Raw genomic sequence first — 13,351 nt, forward strand, 5'->3', positions numbered from 1 at the left:
CAGACCAATTTTTTGACACAAGTTCCATTTAATTATAAAACACCCGCACAAATTATCGACGCTGCGAAGACAAGACGGGACTATAGTACGCTGCTGCTGCACCGTCAGTCGGTACACGAAGGTTGACGCCGCCTATTTTATGTGCTGCTCCTGAAATATGATCTGAAGCAGAAGTGTACAAACTGTACTGTGTCATCTGGACCGCTCCTGCTCTTTTCGCACACCGGTGCTGACGCTCACTTTCAATCAGACGCCACCGTGCACCTTCCCGGTAAACATCGCGAACCGAAAGGCCAAGCTCAGGTGTTCACGCATGCAGTGCATGCAGCACAGCACTCGAGCAGACGAATTTCGCAGCTACCGGTTGGTTCGTTGGATAACGTCCTCTTCCCCGCCCCCGGCACGCAGGCCGGTGAAGATGGGGAGTCGAGTCGTGTGCCCGCGGATTACAGACTGGTACAGCCTTTGGCTTGTTGCAGCCTCTTCCACCAGATGGACGGTGCGTCGCTGGATAGCAGGGTCCGTGCTTCGCAGCAGGGTTACACCAGGCCAGGGCCGGTCTCGAGGGAGAGCGCGCGTTCTTTCCTACAGCCTTCTCAATCTCCGTGGAAGCAATGGGAGCTTTTCTCCTTGAGTTACGCTCTTCGCCGCCGCAAAGGGCGCGACCTGCTCACTGTTCACTCCGCATCTGCTTCAGCGGAGGCAGAAGCCACCCGGCGACAGCGCTAAACCATGGTTTAGCGCTCTCGCCCGCGAGTTTCGTGGTAAGTGCAGGCTCGAAATGAAAGAACACAGAAGGTAGCTGTGCCGCAGCGGCATGCCGTGAGCGTACTACACATGTGAACAGAGTCTTTATATAAAAAAAACACTGTCGTTCAGCAAATGTTCGACACGCATATGACATATATTGCGGCATGGTAGCTGCTCTTGTTCATCTTAATCCGAACTTTTCCCAAGCCTGTACAAGAATAAAAGTAAAAAACTGAATGTGCAGTGATCACATCGCAGCTTCTTCAAGGCTCACATGACAGCAACTCGTTTGCAGCGGCAAAGCCGCCTTTCAGCGCTAGTGCGGGACTATCCAGGTAGCACCGAAGATGAAAATAACTTTATAAGTTTTATATTTCTTGCACGACATTAAGTATTAATATACCAGTCAAAATAAATACTTTAAGGTTGAATTTTCAATGTTATTATATTTATGATTTTAATTTTGCAAATAAACGTTCTTTTCATGAAATCTATACGTGATATGCTTATTTTGAAAACAAACAATGGTTTGATATTCATGACACTCTTTGTGCTGGAAGCGTTAGAAAGAGACCACTAGACAATGCAGGTGATACTCGACTGCAGTGACTAACAGATGAGTTCACCTGCTATATCGAAAGCATATCCAAGGAACTTCTAAAGTGTTAAAGAAGGACACTCTCACTGAAGAAAACTTTCAAGCAGATATACCGACCTCCTTGAGGCTCTCCTCGGGTTTGTAAGGCTAATGTGCGGAGGGAAACGACATGCTAGATTCGAGGGCTGTAACAGCGGCACTTGACTAGATTGTCAAGACGGACGTTTCATCTGGGAACGAAATCAAGGCACCTTGCATCGATGCAGAGGAAATCATTTCAGTTGTGCCGCAATCTGTAACCGAAATTGATGTTTGCGCTATCTTCTTGAAACTAGCAAAAGAAGCCGCAGGTGGCAGTTTGATGAACTGATGAATATGCAGTGCAATGTACTTTGAAGGACAATTTTTGTTATTTTTTGCCACTCTTTTCAATTATGCATAACTGTTTATGCCCCTTTTCTTGATTAAAAGTTGTTGTTTGTTTATCTGTGTATTAAACAGACTATCTGTCATACATGTGTGTCAGTCGCGAGAATATACATATACATATTCGGTCTTTCAACCGACTTTCAGCCTTGCTTCAAATGTAACAATGCATGATTATATCAGAAATATTAACGTGTTGTATAGTTGATTTGAATTGTCGTGTTTTCATCCTGCTATATGTAGATTTTTATTCTATATGCTCTGTTTTTTTTTTTCTTTGCAACACTTCAGTACAGGATGTAGCTGCTTCTTCGCTGTGTAAAATTTGCATGTAATTGCTGTTAATCTGTATTATTTCTATTTGTAGCTGTGTTTTTCACAACATCTGTGTTTTTATTTTTTAGTTTGTTTCACAGAACGCTTTTACTGTCTGCCCTTGCCCTTATGTATTAGGGGGCGCGAGCTTGTCAAGCTGTCGACAAAGCAGCTTTTTTCTCTCGCCCCCTCATGTGCTTTCAGTACGTGAAATAAACGAAATGAAATGAAAAATGTTTTGAACGAAGCTTCCGCTAAACAACTGAAATTTTACCGAAATGCGTAAATGTTTTTCCTCACTCTGAATCTAAGACGCGCCATGAGTTTTCGCCGATGCCTATTTTGCTCTGAACGAAAACGGCAGCGGTTGACAAAATCTCCACCCATCAGTTTCAAATGCACTCGCGTCAGGTCGCCCACCCCTACTTACAGCTTTCAAAGGCACACTGCATAGCCTAGCACATTTATTTTTGTACAAAATTTATAGGCAACAAATGTTGAGGTAAGTGTACCCGAAGCTTCATTCGACTGTGCTGGGACGCACTGACAAAGGCGCGCGCGCGCGTGCGTGGATTATTTACTACATTTTATTCCTCATACATGGTAAATCATACACGCTGATTACGGCGGCTTTGTATAAACCATAAAGCGTGAAATGTCAGGGCCTGCCGGTTGCAATTGCTGCGGGCGGAGCGAAGACCGAGCACGCGTTTCCCTTGCGCGTGAACGGCTGTAGCGGAGGAACAGCAGTGGGGCAGTGGTGACCCCACCCATCCCCATCGAAGCGTGGCGGGAGGTGGAAACAGACCTCATTGGAGAGGCCATAGTGAGGCCGTAAGAGAAGACAAGCGCGCTCTTTCTCGAGACCGGCCGTGCCCAGGCTAGCCACCCTACCCAGGCTTCTCTACTTGTTATATTTTATCCTATCCCTATAGATTGTGGGCACTCCAAACTTATGTGGTCGAGGGTCTCTCTCGTTCCACAGTGTTTGCACTGATCATTGTCCCTGTCTGGTAGCGCGTGAAACGCACAGACCGGGTTCATGAAGGTATTAGTTTGCAGCCGCCTCCACGCGACAACTTCTATATTATTTAGGCTATATCTGGCGGGGGTACCAGTATGCATCCCAATTTAAATTGGTCGATGATTTCCCCGTAATTTTTCATACGCTCGACGTATGTCCAGTGTTCGGAGAGCTCGACGGCTTCCCGGAAGTAGAGAGCTCGTGTTAGCTCGTGAGCCGCCAGGGACGGCAGCGTGAGGGGGTGTCCAAATTCACGGAATTTTCCTATTCAGCTTTCTTTGGGTAAGGATTTGGCTGTCTCCGGCGATATCCTCCCATTTCCAAATTTTGGATTGCAGTTTTGCTGTGGCTAATTATGAAGTTGGCTTTCGTTCCTATGCAAGCTAGCGCTATCTCAACTTCCTCCGCAGTCTCTAAGTTGCGGCCTCTGATGGCGACCGCGGATACCGGCGCCTCTCGGCCATCGACTACCGAGGCTACTGGCACACCTGTTCTGCCACTAGCCGCATTGACATAGACTACTTCCTTCACTTCCATGCTTTCGAACCGTCGCTCTAAGACTTCGGCTCATTTGGCCATTCTTTCAACGTCAAACTATGGATCCTTGTTTCTAGGAAGGGAGGAGGGGACTACCAAGGCGTTCCTGCTTTCCCTACTAATTGTGAACTTTTTTTTATTCTTCTGTCTGGATTGAGTCCTACACTTTTTCAAGGATCACCCTGCCCGTCTCGGTCGGGCTTAGTCGCTCTAACTGGGAGACTCACTGCATCCATCCATTCTGTCCCTGTGTTGTGCACCCCGAGTTCGAGCAGTAGTTCGCTCGAGGTGCCCATCGGCAGTCCTAGCGTCTTCTTAACGCATCTTCGGAACAGGCAGTCTAATTTCTCCTTGCCTCCAACCTTGATATCGAGGTAGGGCGCGGCGTAACGGATTCTGTTTATTACGTACCCCTGGATTAGCTTTTAAGTATCTCTCCTTGAGGCCTCTTCCTTTAGTGGCAACTCTCCTCAAAAGCTTGAGGGTTGCATCGTGTAACTTTCTAATTTCTTAAGGACTTCTCCATTATGCCCATGAGATTGGATGATCATCCCCACGCTATTGAAAAAATCTATTATATGGGACCTATGCGTATGGGAGTTGTGGGAGTGATAAGAGTTGCAAGTTATGGGGGTTGTAAAATGTCGTCAGCGGTCCTCGTTCTGGGGAAAATACGGATCCATAATAAAAAAAAAATTCAGACGTATAAAATAATGCAGGAAAATAAAAAAACGAAAAAGAAAAAAAAACGCTTCTGTGCCAACAATCGAACCTTGACCTTACATAACCCAAAGAACAGCAGCCCGGCACGCTACACTACGGCGAGCGATTTTTCTTTTATTTCCTGGTAATGAAATTCCCAGCGGGGAAAAGTCAAAGTACAATACCACGAAGAGTTCCAGCAAAAGAAAGGTTTCACAAAGTTTCAAAAACGCTTTAGGTTGGCCAGTTCACTCAAAACTGGCATTCATTCAGGTTTCTCACTTTGGATACTATAGATGGCGGTCAAGTTGTTGATACTCTCAAAGGAATCCTACCTCGCTGAGCGAGCATCCAAGTCCGCGTGTCTCACAGCCATTCTCGTTTTCCATACACTGTGGAGGCAAAGCAACATGAATAAGTCATATGACACACCCCCTTGATTATGGACCGGCAGGAACCGTATACCATATGGTGTAATTGGCAAGTCTTTTTTTTTTAATCCTCTGCTGGATATCCCACAGAAAGACTGTATCCCAGCACCCAAGAAATATATGGTCTGTGATTTCCGGCTTATATGGCAAATCAAGCAGTCCACCGACCACGGGACAAAGACACCCTTTTCCCTCAACCACGGTTTAACAGGTAATGTACCACTGTGTAAAAGGGAGAAAAAACGTTCTGCCGAAGACTATACTGGCATATTTTTAACCCTTTTTAAGACATCCTTACCTTCCCCTCCACTGTGTAATGATCGCTACAACGGCACTGGCATAATTGGTGTGGTTATATTTGTCCTTTTCTAGCGATACTTTGCAGTTTCGCACTTGGCATCTTTTCCTCGAGAGCGGTCATCCTTCGACGATCGCCCTGTGAACACGCTATACTGTTGTTGTTTTTTTATCACCAGGGATAGCCAATATCATCCATCAATCACAAGTATCATTTTTTGGACGTAATATCCGAACAAAATATCCGTTATGTGCTGGCTAGTTTTTTGTCGAGTTAGAGTGCATTTTTCTTTCTACTACAGAGATATCTCGTACGGCGCCGCATGTCATAGTTCATTTTTTTAAATTTACATGCTGCCAGCGGAGCAGCGGCGGGGAGTCACCAAAATCGACCGCCGCAGGCGTACGATTTTACAGAATTTACAGCTCGTATTTTACAGATTTTAATCCTAGATACTCACTTCCGGTACCAACGTGTACATCACGGAACTATGGTTCGTTTGGTGGGCGTGCCGCGTGAACCAGTGGTCGTAGAGAGGTGCGGTTGAAAAGCGAACGTACAACGGCCGCGCCATGGAGGAGAAAGGGAACCCAAGCTCAAGCTTGGACACGCGCCACCAGCGCTGCGACTCTTACCTGGCGGAGGGCCGTCGAGGCTACTGGGGAAAGAAAAAGAGCTCGACCGCCGCAGGCGTACGATTTTACAGTATTTACAGCTCGTATTTTACAGAATTTAATCCTAGATACTCACTTCCAGTACCAATGTGTACATCACGGAACTATGGTTCGTTTGGTGGGCGTGCCGCGTGAACCAGTAGTCGTAGAGAGGTGCGGTTGAATAGCGAATGTACAACGGCCGCGCCATGGAGGAGAAAGGGAACCCAAGCTCAAGCTTCGACACGCGGCACCAGCGCTGCGACTCTTACCTGGCGGCGAGCCGTCGAGGCTACTGGGGAAAGAAAAAGAGCTCGACCGCCGCAGGCGTACGATTTTACAGAATTTACAGCTCGTATTTTACAGAATTTAATCCTAGATACTCACTTCCAGTACCAATGTGTACATCACGGAACTATGGTTCGTTTGGTGGGCGTGCCGCGTGAACCAGTGGTCGTAGAGAGGTGCGGTTGAAAAGCGAATGTACAACGGCCGCGCCATCGAGGAGAAAGGGAACCCAAGCTCAAGCTTCGACACGCGGCACCAGCGCTGCGACTCTTACCTGGCGGCGAGCCGTCGAGGCTACTGGGAAGAGAAAAAGAGCTCGAGCGCCGCAGGCGTACGATTTTACAGAATTTACAACTCGTATTTTACAGAATTTAATCCTAGATACTCACTTCCGGTACCAACGCGTACATCACGGAAATATGGTTCGTTTAGTGGGCGTGCCGTATGAACCAGTGGTCGTAGAGAGGTGCGGTTGAAAAGCGAACGTACAACGGCCGCGCCATGGAGGAGAAAGGGAACCCAGCTCAAGCTTCGACACGCGGCACCAGCTGCAGCGCTGCGACTCTTACCTGGCGGCGAGCCGTCGAGGCTACTGGGGAGAGAAAAAGAGCTCGACCGCCGCAGGTGTACGATTTTACAGAATTTACAGCTCGTATTTTACAGAGTTTAATCCTAGATACTCACTTCCGGTACCGACATGTACATCATGGAACTATGGTTCGTTTGGTGGGCGTGCCGCGTGAACCAGTGGTCGCAGAGGTGCGGTAGAAAAGCGAACGTACAACGGCCGCGCCATGGAGGAGAAAAGGAACCCAGCTCAAGCTTCGACATGCGGCACCAGCGCTGCGACTCTTACCTGGCGGCGAGCCGTCGAGGCTACTGGGGAGAGAAAAAGAGCTCGACCGCCGCAGGTGTACGATTTTACGGAATTTACAGCTCGTATTTTACATAGTTTCATCCTAGATACTCACTTCCGGTACCAACATGTACATCACGGAACTATGGTTCGTTTGGTGGGCGTACCGAGTGAACCAGCGGTCGCAGAGAGGTGCGGTTGAAAATCGAATGTACAACGGCCGCGCCATGGAGGAGAAAGGGAACCCAAGCTCAAGCTTCGACACGCTGCACCAGCGCTGCGACTCTTACCTGGCGGCGAGCCGTCGAGGCTACTGGGGAGAGAAAAAGAGCTCGACCGCCGCAGGCGTACGATTTTACAGAATTTACAGCTCGTATTTTACAGAAATCAATCCTAGATACTCAATTCCAGTACAAACGTGTATATCACGAAACTATGGTTCGTTTGGTGGGCGTGCCGAGTGAACCAGTGGTCGTAGAGAGGTGCGGTTGAAAATCGAATGTACAACGGCCGCGCCATGGAGGAGAAACGGAACCCAAGCTCAAGCTTCGACACGCGGCACCAGCGCTGCGACTCTTACCTGGCGGCGAGCCGTCGAGGCTACTGGGGAGAGAAAAAGAGCTCGACCGCCGCAGGCGTACGATTTTACAGAATTTACAGCTCGTATTTTACAGAAATCAATCCTAGATACTCACTTCCGGTACCACGTGTACATCACGGAAATATGGTTCGTGTAGTGGGCGTGCCGTATGAACCAGTGGTCGTAGAAAGGTGCGGTTGAAAATCGAATGTACAACGGCCGCGCCATGGAGGAGAAAGGGAACCCAAGCTCAAGCTTCGACACGCGGCACCAGCGCTGCGACTCTTACCTGGCGGCGAGCCGTCGAGGCTTCTGGGGAGAGAAAAAGAGCTCGACCGCCGCAGGCGTACGATTTTACAGAATTTACAGCTCGTATTTTACAGAAATCAACCCTAGATAGTCAATTCCAGTACAAACGTGTATACCACGAAACTATGGTTCGTTTGGTGCGCGTACCGAGTGAACCAGTGGTCGTAGAGAGGTGCGGTTGAAAAACGAATGTACAACGGCCGCGCCATGGAGGAGAAAGGAAACCCAAGCTCAAGCTTCGACACGCGGCACCAGCGCTGCGACTCTTACCTGGCGGCGAGCCGTCGAGGCTACTGGGGAGAGAAAAAGAGCTCAACCGCCGCAGGCGTACGATTTTACAGAATTTACAGCTCGTATTTTACAGAAATCAATCCTAGATACTCAATTCCAGTACAAACGTGTATATCACGAAACTATGGTTCGTTTGGTGGGCGTGCCAAGTGAACCAGTGGTCGTAGAGAGGTGCGGTTGAAAATCGAATGTACAACGGCCGCGCCATGGAGGAGAAAGGGAACCCAAGCTCAGGCTTCGACACGCGGCACCAGCGCTGCGACTCTTACCTGGCGGCGAGCCGTCGAGGCTACTGGGGAGAGAAAAAGAGCTCGAACGCCACAGGCGTACGATTTTACAGAGTTTACAGCTCGTATTTTACAGAAATCAATCCTAGATACTCAATTCCAGTACAAACGTGTATATCATGAAACTATGGTTCGTTTGGTGGGCGTGCCGAGTGAACCAGTGGACGTAGAGAGGTGCGGTTGAAAATCGAATGTACAACGGCCGCGCCATGGAGGAGAAAGGGAACCCAAGCTCAAGCTTCGACACGCGGCACCAGCGCTGCGACTCTTACCTGGCGGCGAGCCGTCGAGGCTACTGGGGAGAGAAAAAGAGCTCGACTGCCGCAGGCGTACGATTTTACAGAATTTACAGCTCGTATTTTACAGAATTCAATCCTAGATACTCAATTCCAGTACAAACGTGTATATCACGAAACTATGGTTCGTTTGGTGGGCGTGCCGAGTGAACCAGTGGTCGTATAGAGGTGCGGTTGAAAATCGAATGTACAACGGCCGCGCCATGGAGGAGAAAGCGAACCCAAGCTCAAGCTTCGACGCGCGGCACCAGCTCTGCGACTCTTGCCTGGCGGCGAGCCTTCGAGGCTACTGGGGAGAGAAAAAGAGCTCGACCGCCGCAGGCGTACGATTTTACAGCATTTACAGCTCGTATTTTACAGAAATCAATCCTAGATACTCAATTCCAGTACAAACGTGTATATCACGAAACTATGGTTCGTTTGGTGGGCGTGCCGAGTGAACCAGTGGTCGTAGAGAGGTGCGGTTGAAAATCGAATGTACAACGGCCGCGCCATGGAGGAGAAAGGGAACCCAAGCTCAAGCTTCGACACGCGGCACCAGCGCTGCGACTCTTACCTGGCGGCGAGCCGTCGAGGCTACTGGGGAGAGAAAAAGAGCTCGACCGCCGCAGGCGTACGATTTTACAGAATTTACAGCTCGTATTTTACGGAAATCAATCCTAGATACTCAATTCCAGTACAAACGTGTATATCACGAAACTATGGTTTGTTTGGTGGGCGTGCCGATTGAACCAGTGGTCGTAGAGAGGTGCGGTTGAAAATCGAATGTATAACGGCCGCGCCATGGAGGAGAAAGGGAACCCAAGCTCAAGCTTCGACACGCGGCACCAGCGCTGCGACTCTTACCTGGCGGCGAGCCGTCGAGGCTTCTGGGGAGAGAAAAAGAGCACGACCGCCGCAGGCGTACGATTTTACAGAATTTACAGCTCGTATTTTACAGAAATCAATCCTAGATATTCAATTCCAGTACAAACGTGTATATCACGAAACTATGGTTCGTTTGGTGGGCGTGCCGTGTGAACCAGTGGTCGTATAGAGGTGCGGTTGAAAATCGAATGTACAACGGCCGCGCCATGGAGGAGAAAGGGAACCCAAGCTCAAGCTTCGACACGCGGCACCAGCGCTGCGACTCTTACCTGGCGGCGAGCCGTCGAGGCTACTGGGAAGAGAAAAAGAGCTCGACCGCCGCAGGCGTACGATTTTACAGAGTTTACAGCTCGTATTTTACAGAATTTAATCCTAGATACTCACTTCCGGTACCACGTGTACATCACGGAAATATGGTTCGTTTAGTGGGCGTGCCGTATGAACCAGTGGTCGTAGAAAGGTGCGGTTGAAAAGCAAACGTACAACGGCCGCGCCATGGAGGAGAAAGGGAACCCAGCTCAAGCTTCGACACGCGGCACCAGCGCTGCGACTCTTACCTGGCGGCGAGCCGTCGAGGCTTCTGGGGAGAGAAAAAGAGCTCAACCGCCGGAGGCGTACGATTTTACAGAATTTACAGCTCGTATTTTACAGAAATCAATCCTAGATAGTCAATTCCAGTACAAACATGTATATCACGAAACTATGGTTCGTTTGGTGGGCGTGCCGAGTGAACCAGTGGTCGTAGAGAGGTGCGGTTGAAAATCGAATGTACAATGGCCGCGCCATGGAGGAGAAAGGGAACCCAAGCTCAAGCTTCGACACGCGGCACCAGCGCTGCGACTCTTACCTGGCGGCGAGCCATCGAGGCTACTGGGGAGAGAAAAAGAGCTCGAACGCCACAGGCGTACGATTTTACAGAATTTACAGCTCGTATTTTACAGAAATCAATCCTAGATACTCAATTCCAGTACAAACGTGTATATCACGAAACTATGGTTCGTTTGGTGGGCGTGCCGAGTGAACCAGTGGTCGTAGAGAGGTGCGGTTGAAAATCGAATGTACAACGGCCGCGCCATGGAGGAGAAAGGGAACCCAAGCTCAAGCTTCGACACGCGGCACCAGCGCTGCGACTCTTACCTGGCGGCGAGCCATCGAGGCTACTGGGGAGAGAAAAAGAGCTCGAACGCCACAGGCGTACGATTTTACAGAATCTACAGCTCGTATTTTACAGAAATCAATCCTAGATATTCAATTCCAGTACAAACGTGTATATCACGAAACTATGGTTCGTTTGGTGGGCGTGCCGTGTGAACCTGTGGTCGTATAGAGGTGCGGTTGAAAATCGAATGTACAACGGCCGCGCCATGGAGGAGAAAGGGAACCCAAGCTCAAGCTTCGACACGCGGCACCAGCGCTGCGACTCTTACCTGGCGGCGAGCCGTCGAGGCTACTGGGAAGAGAAAAAGAGCTCGACCGCCGCAGGCGTACGATTTTACAGAGTTTACAGCTCGTATTTTACAGAATTTAATCCTAGATACTCACTTCCGGTACCACGTGTACATCACGGAAATATGGTTCGTTTAGTGGGCGTGCCGTATGAACCAGTGGTCGTAGAAAGGTGCGGTTGAAAAGCAAACGTACAACGGCCGCGCCATGGAGGAGAAAGGGAACCCAGCTCAAGCTTCGACACGCGGCACCAGCGCTGCGACTCTTACCTGGCGGCGAGCCGTCGAGGCTTCTGGGGAGAGAAAAAGAGCTCAACCGCCGGAGGCGTACGATTTTACAGAATTTACAGCTCGTATTTTACAGAAATCAATCCTAGATAGTCAATTCCAGTACAAACATGTATATCACGAAACTATGGTTCGTTTGGTGGGCGTGCCGAGTGAACCAGTGGTCGTAGAGAGGTGCGGTTGAAAATCGAATGTACAATGGCCGCGCCATGGAGGAGAAAGGGAACCCAAGCTCAAGCTTCGACACGCGGCACCAGCGCTGCGACTCTTACCTGGCGGCGAGCCATCGAGGCTACTGGGGAGAGAAAAAGAGCTCGAACGCCACAGGCGTACGATTTTACAGAATTTACAGCTCGTATTTTACAGAAATCAATCCTAGATACTCAATTCCAGTACAAACGTGTATATCACGAAACTATGGTTCGTTTGGTGGGCGTGCCGAGTGAACCAGTGGTCGTAGAGAGGTGCGGTTGAAAATCGAATGTACAACGGCCGCGCCATGGAGGAGAAAGGGAACCCAAGCTCAAGCTTCGACACGCGGCACCAGCGCTGCGACGCCGTCGAGGCTACTAGGGAGAGAAAAAGAGCTCGACTGCCGCAGGCGTACGATTTTACAGAATTTACAGCTCGTATTTTACAGAAATCAATCCTAGATACTCACTTCCGGTACCACGTGTACATCACGGAAATATGGTTCGTGTAGTGGGCGTGCCGTATGAACCAGTGGTCATAGAAAGGTGCGGTTGAAAAGCGAACGTACAACGGCCGCGCCATGGAGGAGAAAGGGAACCCAGCTCAAGCTTCGACACGCGGCACCAGCGCTGCGACTCTTACCTGGCGGCGAGCCGTCGAGGCTTCTGGGGAGAGAAAAAGAGCTCGACCGCCGCAGGCGTACGATTTTACAGAATTTACAGCTCGTATTTTACAGAAATCAATCCTAGATAGTCAATTCCAGTACAAACGTGCATATCACGAAACTATGGTTCGTTTGGTGGGCGTACCGAGTGAACCAGCGGTCGTAGAGAGGTGCGGTTGAAAAACGAATGAACAACGGCCGCGCCATGGAGGAGAAAGGGAACCCAAGCTCAAGCTTCGACACGCGGCACCAGCGCTGCGACTCTTACCTGGCGACGAGCCGTCGAGGCTACTGGGGAGAGAAAAAGAGCTCGACCGCCGCAGGCGTACGATTTTACAGAATTTACAGCTCGTATTTTACAGAAATCAATCCTAGATACTCAATTCCAGTACAAACGTGTATATCACGAAACTATGGTTCGTTTGGTGGGCGTGCCGAGTGAACCAGTGGTCGTAGAGAGGTGCGGTTGAAAATCGAATGTACAACGGCCGCGCCATGGAGGAGAAAGGAAACCCAAGCTCAAGCTTCGACACGCGGCACCAGCGCTGCGACTCTTACCTGGCGGCGAGCCGTCGAGGCTACTGGGGAGAGAAAAAGAGCTCGAACGCCACAGGCGTACGATTTTACAGAGTTTACAGCTCGTATTTTACAGAAATCAATCCTAGATACTCAATTCCAGTACAAACGTGTATATCACGAAACTATGGTTCGTTTGGTGGGCGTGCCGAGTGAACCAGTGGTCGTAGAGAGGTGCCGTTGAAAATCGAATGTACAACGGCCGCGCCATGGAGGAGAAAGGGAACCCAAGCTCAAGCTTCGACACGCGGCACCAGCGCTGCGACTCTTACCTGGCGGCGAGCCGTCGAGGCTACTGGGGAGAGAAAAAGAGCTCGACTGCCGCAGGCGTACGATTTTACAGAATTTACAGCTCGTATTTTACAGAAATCAATCCTAGATACTCAATTCCAGTACAAACGTGTATATCACGAAACTATGGTTCGTTTGGTGGGCGTGCCGAGTGAACCAGTGGTCGTATAGAGGTGCGGTTGAAAATCGAATGTACAACGGCCGCGCCATGGAGGAGAAAGGGAACCCAAGCTCAAGCTTCGACACGCGGCACCAGCTCTGCGACTCTTGCCTGGCGGCGAGCCTTCGAGGCTACTGGGGAGAGAAAAAGAGCTCGACCGCCGCAGGCGTACGATTTTACAGAATTTACAGCTCGTATTTTACAGAAATCAATCCTAGATACTCAAT

Source organism: Amblyomma maculatum, chromosome 1, assembly GCF_055883805.1.
Source record: "Amblyomma maculatum isolate TAMU_Amacu chromosome 1, ASM5588380v1, whole genome shotgun sequence".
Lineage (NCBI taxonomy): Eukaryota > Metazoa > Arthropoda > Arachnida > Ixodida > Ixodidae > Amblyomma > Amblyomma maculatum.